Genomic DNA, 8,509 nt, shown 5'->3' on the forward strand with positions numbered 1-8,509 from the left:
ATGGTACAAGCCTGATGCCATTCTTTGCCTCTTTATGTAAAGTCAGGTGGTCAGCAACGTAAGTTATTCATGCCAAAGTTGCACTGAAGTTCCATAGATGGGGTAGTCCCAGAAAAGTTCATGGAGTAGGTGAAGTGGTCTTTGGTCCTTTCCTGCTTTTCATAATAGCACCTCTTTCTTCCTTAGCCTCTTCTAGGCCCCCAATCATATAAACATTTTTTCTTTTTTTACAGGAGTTCTAAAGTATTCACTGAAGGTGCTAACTGATAACTAAGAGGCTAATTAAGAGGGTAATTAATGGATGATTATTAATGGAGTCCATTCAGTCTCCACTGCCTGTAGACCGTGGATTGGCTTCTGAATCAGTGGGGAGTGGCCTAGGCCACCCCCAAACTATGGATCCTCAGTGAGGTAAGCTATATTGGAGAGTCAATTCCCCAATGATGAAACACAATGTCACCTCCCTCAGAGATCCCATGCCACAGTAAAGAAATCTATGAATGAAAATTTCTCACCACAAATGACAGGTGCTAAGAATTTTGAGCTTCCTAAGCTTTATGGGTTTTTCCATAGTGATTTAAAGAACTATTAAACATTTAAATGTGTTGCCTAGATAGTGGAATAGGAACGTTTTAGGGATGAAAGCTAGATGGACCTGCAGATCAGAAAAACTAAAAAGCTATAACAGTTCTAATTTAGGTAATTAATAGGACATATAAATGATAAATTATCTGTTGCTTACTGTACCCACGGTAATCAAGTATGGTAATATCCATGAACCTAGTCTTGTCATTGAATGAAGTTTTAGTATTAAAATGTTAATTTTAACTCCTTAATGATGAAAGATTATTAAGGATAAAGTAGCCATCATACAAGGTGATAAAACTCCTGGTCAGTTTCACTATGATATCAAAATCTAATCACATAAGTTTATTTTCTTTTCTGCTCTTACAAATGTGTAGAAATAGAATCAAACTTATAGATAAATGAACTACAGACCTGATATGTAGGTGTTATTCAGAGCTATCACTGTTGGATTGGTCACTATGAGGAAACCACATAGTGAAGCTGAATCAGGCCTCTGTACCCTGACATGGAATTAAATCTTGGAGACATAGTTTTTGGTGAAGTAGAAAAGAATAGCTTCATTGCTTTGCCAGGCAAAGGGGGTTGCAGCGAGCTAACACCCTCAAAATTGTGTGTCCAAACCTGGAGGGGGTAGTGAGAAGTTTTATAATAATGGTTCAAAGAGGACATGATCAGCTCATCAGCTCATGGATATTCTCCTGATTGGTTGGTGGTGAGGTAATCGGGAGTCAGCATCATCAACCTTCTGGTTCCATCCGGTCTGGGGTGTACGTGCTGGTGGGCAGCATACAGTTAACTTCTCCCACCTGCTGGGGGTTTCAGTATCTGCAGAACAGCGCAAAGATATCGTTTTGTGTTGGTACATCCCTTGAGGGGGAACCAGGACCCTGTCCCAAGGCCACACTATTATTTTTTGACCGCCCCTCCCTTGTCTCCGCATCCCCTCCCTTCCCTAATTAGCAACTGTTTGAACTTGCCTGTTGGAACTCAGGGAAGGTCATGGAAGCTGAATGAAGCCTATTTCCTGTATTCAAGAAATGGGGGACACAGAAAGGCTTTTGTGCCCAGGAGCCCCACAGGGTCCTGCTGGGTATCAATAGTGCTAGGTAGCAGGTGCCCCAGTAAGAAGCAGAGGGGGCTGTACATGGTGAAGGGAGGGAGACAATAAATGGGCTGCTGACAAAGCTTCAGTCAGACTTCCCAGGTTCAAACCCTGACGTCGTTCCTTGGATAGTGTTGTGATTTGGGGCAAATTACTTGGTCTGTTAAAACCTTCAATGTCCTCATCTGTGTAATGGGGGTACTAACAGCATCAACCTTATAAGATTGTTTTGAGAATTAAATAAGCATGGCCATGCGTGAGCATTTAGCTCACTGCCAGGCAGCCCTATGTTAAATTCTGAGCCTTATAAGAGAAAGGCTTCTAGAATTCTCTCTGGTGAAATAAATCACTGCCAGTAAATGGATTAGAAGTTTCAGCATCGACAACTTCTTTTCTCTCCATATAGTAATAGAAGGAAATGGCAAAGAAGTAAACAAGGATAGTTAGACTGCCATAGTGCCCAATTATTCTCAAGCATAAAGTTACTATGTCTGGATAAATGGCTTCTGAAGAGAAGAGACTGTTCCAAGTGCTACTCTAAGGTAGGACTAACAATCGGCAATTAGGTATTGACACATAAGCAGCTCATAATTTTATGACTTATCAGAAAGAGGCGAGATAGAACATGTGGGCAGAATAAGAGTATGTGACTGGGTAGGAGGGGTACTTTCTCAAAGAATGAGGCTATTTGGATCTGTTTCAGCTCTAAAGTTGAAAAGTCCCTACAATTTAGGTAAATCTACTCTCTTGCTCTCTCAAACTCCTTATTTCTCTATGATAGGTATGTTGGTAAGACCAGAGCAATGACTCTAAAAAACAATCTTGTTGAGCCCAGACACTGCTCTCAGTTGTTGAGGGAGCCTGAGGCACTTCCTGTAACACCTCTGAGGTTGGCTTCAACCTGGGGGTGATGCTGTCATGATTTATTCGTGATGTTTGTCAGGCAGAGAAGAGTAAGTGCCTATAAACATACCAGGAAAATGGCATCCTTGGTAACGTACACCTGAATTTAAATGGAAGCTTCTCCACTTATGAGGTCCTCGTGACTTTGAGTGAAATATTTAAGATATCTATCTTTATGATAAGTTATATGGAAAACTGGAATAATTACCATCCACTTCTTCTTTAATTATGAGATTAAGTGAAATAGCAAGGGCACCGAGTGGAGTTGGGTGCCTATTCGTTGCTCAGCCCATGTTAGGTCCACGGAACCCTCCAGAGGAGCCTCCAGGTTCACAAACTGTCTGTAGACATGAGCAGCCTTAGGCTGGATCTGACAGCTGTCCACCCAAGACTCAGTTCTATGCCCAAGAGAGGCTCCGGGCATCTGTGGAAACAGCTCTGGGGATGTGCGGGGCAGCATCCTCTCCCTCTTTTCTAACGCGCCACTTAGATGGCAAGAGAAACTGTTAACAGCATCTGAGCAGGGTGGCCTTTCACTTAAACTGGCATGCATTTTTCTTTTCGGAATGACCAGATGAGTCCTTCAATGACAATGATGAATTAGGATGAATCATGTAACGTAATACCAGGAAAACTTATTTACCGGAAGGCCTCTCAGGGTGAGTGTATGAGGAGGAGGGTTTAATGAATAGTGAGACCCCAGCCCCATCCCCGTGGTGTGTTCCAGCGGAAGGATGGAAGTAGGGGGGTGATTAAGTGCACTGCACACTGCAGTGAGGGAAGCACGGGAGAGTGAGGGGAGGAGAGGTGCTCAGCCCACTGGACAAACATGGTGGGAAGAAAAGAGAGAGAAGGGGGTGGCAGGTCATGGGACAAAAGAGACAGACAGTGCGAGAACTAACATGTCTGACAATACTTGAGAAAGGAGATAAAATTATATTTTATTTTTTTACTGAAGTATAGTTGATTTACAATGTTTTGGTAGTTTCTGGTGTACAGCAAAGTGATTCAGTTATACATCTATCTATCTATCTACCCTTTTTCATATATTTTTCCATTACGTTTTATTACATGATATTGAATATAGTTCCCTGTGCTCTACAGTAGGACCTTGTTGTTTATCTATTTTATATATAGTAGGTTGTATCTGCTAACCCCAGACTCCTAATTTATCCCTCCCTCTCCCCTTTCCCCTTTGGTAACCATAAGTTTGTTTTCTTTGTCTATGAGTCTGTTTTGTTTTGTAAATAAGTTAATTTGTATCATATTTCAGATTTCACATATAAGTGATATCATATGATATTTGTCTTTCTCTGTCTGGCTTACTTCACTTAATGGGATAATCTCTAGGTCCATCCATGTTGCTGCAAATGGCATTATTTCATTCTTTTTATGGCTGAGTAATATTCCATTGTACATATGTACCACATCTTCTTTGTCCATTCGTCTGTTGATCGACATTTAGGTTGCTTCCATGTCCTGGCTACTGTAAACTGTGCTGCTCGGAGCATTGGGGTTCATGTATCTTTTCGAAAAAACTGTATTTTAATATCTTTCTACCTCCAAGCCCTGATAGCAACAAAGGAAGAGCATTTAGCTAAATGCAGTCATTTCAAAGTCTCTGCCGTTCCCCAGGATGCCCTGGTCCTCTCTCTGGAATGCATTTCCTCCCTTTCCATCCGTGGTACCTTTCTACTCATCCTTTTTGGCCTTTTGAAACCTCCATGAACCACGCTGCTCTCTGAATGTTTTGCTACTCCCTCTTCTGTACTGTGTGTACTTTGGTCAAGCACCAATGAAATGTATGTCTGAATGTCTCCTTGAGGGAACTGTGAGAGCCTCGGGGCAGAGACTGAAATATTCTTTTTTATATCCCCTCCCTTTATGAGCACAGTACCTGGCATCGGTGATTAATGCAGCGTTCCACATGGAATTATTGAAATGAGAAGAAATTATAAAAACTGCCAAACTCATTTAATTCACTCAGTCTTCTTCAATTTAGGTTATACCAGCTGACGTGGCTTTTGCTTTCTCTCTCCCTCTTTCTTCTCAGACTTTTGGAAGAATTTCTTTTGTTTGTTTTTAGAGGAAGGAGAAGCTGTCTCTTTCTTCCTTAGTTCTTTCTTTTCCTTTCTTTCTTCCTTTTCCCTTCCTTCCTTCCTTCCTTCCTTCCTTCCTTCTTCAAATGGTCTATCGGTTTCTACAATGTACCAGGCACTGTGCCAGGCATAGAAAATAGAGGTATGAGAGACACCATCCTTGCCTTAGGAAGATAATATTTTAGTTAGAATTAAAAAAAAGTAAGCCTACAAATTAGAGTTTTCCACTCTGGGGCAAACTACAATCAGCTGTCTGAACACATGGGAGAGCCACGGAGGGAATCTAGGGAAAATATCCTACAGGAGACGATGACTGAAGTTTTGAAAAAGGATAAAATTTATCAGGCAACAAAAGGATGACAAAGTTAACATAGCTAGAGGTAACACCACTTACAAAGGGAGGGAGGGAGGGCAAAGTCTCATTCAAGAAATGAAAAGATTACTGGTGTGACTGCAGGGAAAACTACAAGCTGCCCAAGGAGAGAGAAAAAGAAGAAGAGAGGGGCAGGGGACACATCATAAAAGACCTCTTGTCCTAGCAAATCAATCTGCCCTTCATCGTGAAGGTTTGAGAGAGTCAATTAAGGATTTTAAGCAGAGGAGAGGTATGATTATATCTTAATTAGAAAGGAGGCTGCTGGGTGAGTATGAAATGGTAACAGGAGATTAGAGGCAGGGAGGCCCAGAGGGGAGGCTGTTTTCAATGATCTGGGTAAGCAAATCAGGATGGTCGGGATGAAGCAACACTGTATAGGGGCAGAGAGTGTTTTAGGGACTCATTCAAATGACTGGATATTCAGTAGAGCTATTAAAAAATTAAAAATAGTAAAGCTAGAGGCATTCTACAGAGGAGAGAGAAAATAGCAATAGTAAAAATAATAGTGCAATAGTACTAGTCAATAGTAAACAGTAATAGTAAATAGGGGAGGATTTCAGCAATTGCCAAAAATATAATGATAAAAAGAAGGGAGTTGTCAAGAGCATCCGTACAATGGAACACTCTAGAAAGATAAGGGATTCTAGAAAACTCCCTTTGGGATTTATTGCTATTCCCTCCAGCACCCTGATAACCTGGGTATCTCTTCAAGTTTCAGAGATCTTGGTCATGTGGTAACTGAGGTTTTCTTATTCTCCAACCCCTTTTTCATGTCCTGTAATGCTCCCTGCATAAAGGATAAGCTTCCTTAAATGTCACACCATGACTCCATGCTAAGAAGGCAGGTCATGATTTCCTCTGGCTCTCAGACTTCTCTGCCTGTGGATTTCTCCATCCTATTTTGCAGCATGTAGCCTTTGGGTCTCTCAATTAGTATCTTCACTGATTCTCTTCCCTCTTCCTCTATGAAACTTTGTCCACATCTTATTGATACTTTCCTAGGACCCCTTCCCTTCCTCCAGTCAACAGCTGTTATCCTATTTCTACCCGGGTGCGTCAAACTTTTTGTGAAACTGGGTAGGACATACCCAAATAAAATAGAGCACCCATTTTGATTCCTAATGGCACTGCAATTTGATTGCTGCAGCCTCCTGGCTGGTTTCATGTATCTTTAGTCCTGTGCCTTCATTCAGTCCTACACAAAGAGCATGAGTCATCCCCTGAGAGGTCTGTTTTGATCATCTCTCTCCTTCTCTGAACCCTGCAGGATCTCTGAGTTTCTGCTGACGTCAAATCAAAACTGATCATGAGTCACTCTTTATCTAACTGTCCTCCACTTTCATCATAGGCTGATTGTTCTCTGCTTAATTCAAGCTGCCTGGCTGGTTCGGAGCGCACACGCGCTGTCTCTCTTCTCCAGGGCATTCGCAGAGCCTTCCACCCACCTGGCATATTTCCGCTCCTCCGGCAATGCCAGTTCCCTGGCTGCTTGCTTCAGAGCCGGGCACAATCCTTGCCTCCCTCTGGAAGGCTTTCTGGCGTTGCCCAAGTTCATCTCTGTTCCCCCCAGCAGGTCTCTCCCCACTACCTTGCTCCATCTTTACATGCTGCCACCGAGCACTTTTATTCATTTATGTATTCCTTTACTTATGCATGCATTGCTGTTGTAAAATACCGGAGAAAAAGCTGTGAACATGTAAGACATGCTCTACTCCACGGGGGCTTATCATCTAGTGTAGGAAAACATTATCACCAGAGATAGATAACCCAAAACATTAGTGACTACCATGAAGTAAAGTAAAAGGTGCAAAGAGATTTTAATAGGGCACCTGATTTAGCTGAGCAGAGCTGGGGAGGCCTTTCTGAGAAAATGGCAAAGGATGAATAGGATCCCATCTGTTGAAGAACTGGGGTAGGGAGTTTCCAAACTGGTAAACAGCAGATACAAAGTCTCTGATGTGGGAAAGATCAAGGAACTGTGAGACGTCCGAGTGACTGCAGTCCAGACTGTGGGAGAGCTTCACACTTGCATGCGCCTCTCATAATGTGCTCACAGGCCCCGTATCATAAACAAAGTCCACCTAAAGTGTTCAGTACCCAGATCAGTGTTTTCCAAACATCCTTGATGATAAGAATCACCTGGAATATTTGCTAAAATTCAGCTTCGCAGGCTCTTTCCTTGGAACGTCTGATTCAGTGGGACTGGGATAGGGCCCTGGAATGTGCTTTTTTTTTTTTTTTTTGCGATATGCGGGCCTCTCACTGCTGTGTCCTCTCCCGTTGCAGAGCACAGGCTCCAGACGCGCAGGCTCAGCGGCCATGGCTCATGGGCCCAGCCGCTCCGCGGCATGTGGGATCTTCCCGGACCGGGGCACGAACCCGTGTCCCCTGCCTCGGCAGGTGGACTCTCAACCACTGCGCCACCAGGGAAGCCCTAGAATGTGCATTTTTAAAGAGACCTCCAGGTGTTTTTTATCATCAGGGTTGTTTGGGATTCATCGATTTTTCACAAGGTTTGGATAATTCTGAAACGATACGAAAAACAGGAAGTGGAGAAATGGCAAACTGTAACATAGTAGAATTTCTTAAAATCCTACTATCTTTGGTTTATCTTTGTTAAAAGCAAACATTGCTAGCTGCTGTGCATATTAACCTGTCTTTAGATGTTGATTCCATAAATCTTTGCCTGCTCCCCCATTTGACCCTACAGCAGTGGATTCCAACATTGGCTTCTTATCAGAATTCCCCCTCCACCCCAGGGGTGGAGCCTGGGGTTCTCTTGTTTTTAAAAGCTTCCCAGCTGTTCCTGACCTTCACCAGGGTTGTCAACCACTGTTCTTGGATATGTGTGGAAGTAGGCAGTGTATTTTTCTTCCTTGCCACTCCCTTAGCGCTACTATCAGTTCTTCAGATAGTGCAGGTTCAGGAATTTGGTTGAGCAACGGATCCACCCTCACTCCCTGCTGTGTGATCACATACTTATAAAACTCATGTGATCAATTATTGTCCACCTCTGCATGGTAAGTATGGACTGGCCCCAGAAACTCAAGTGCAGTGACCCTCCTGGCACTGATAGAAGCAAGGTGCCATCAGTGGCGGTGTCCCGAATACCTAAGTTTCTGATTCTTTACTGAGGAATCATATACAACTGCTTGCATGTCTCAACTACTTCTTTTTTTAAGGTAATGGTTATATTAGTGCCTATACCACAAATGGCAAGGGGTTCATGAAGAAGCCTTGAGAAAAGGTACAGTGTGTTGGTTATATTTTACAAAATTCAAAAAGTCAGAATGAGGGGAAAAGAAATGTATCATCTGTCAGTTCCTGGCTGGGAATGACCTTAGTAAAAGGTTAGGACGGTAGGACCTAGTATAGGAGTCAGTTAATTGTGTGATCACGAGGAAAAAGACCAGATCAACAGGAAGAACATTTTCCCCCCAG

General features: G+C 42.8%; 1 long non-coding RNA gene across 2 annotated transcripts in view; it reads left to right on the plus strand.

Moving 5' to 3' along the window:
- The first annotated feature begins 246 nt into the window (after window positions 1-246).
- LOC137205062 (uncharacterized) overlaps window positions 247-8,509 on the plus strand; it is a 46,103-nt gene continuing 37,840 nt past the window's right edge. For both annotated transcript variants that reach the window (XR_010933985.1, XR_010933984.1), the window contains exon 1: window positions 247-411. This is a non-coding gene — a long non-coding RNA (uncharacterized lncRNA). The remainder of the gene's footprint in view (window positions 412-8,509) is intronic.

Source organism: Pseudorca crassidens, chromosome 13 (assembly GCF_039906515.1).
Source record: "Pseudorca crassidens isolate mPseCra1 chromosome 13, mPseCra1.hap1, whole genome shotgun sequence".
Taxonomy (NCBI): Eukaryota; Metazoa; Chordata; class Mammalia; order Artiodactyla; family Delphinidae; genus Pseudorca; species Pseudorca crassidens.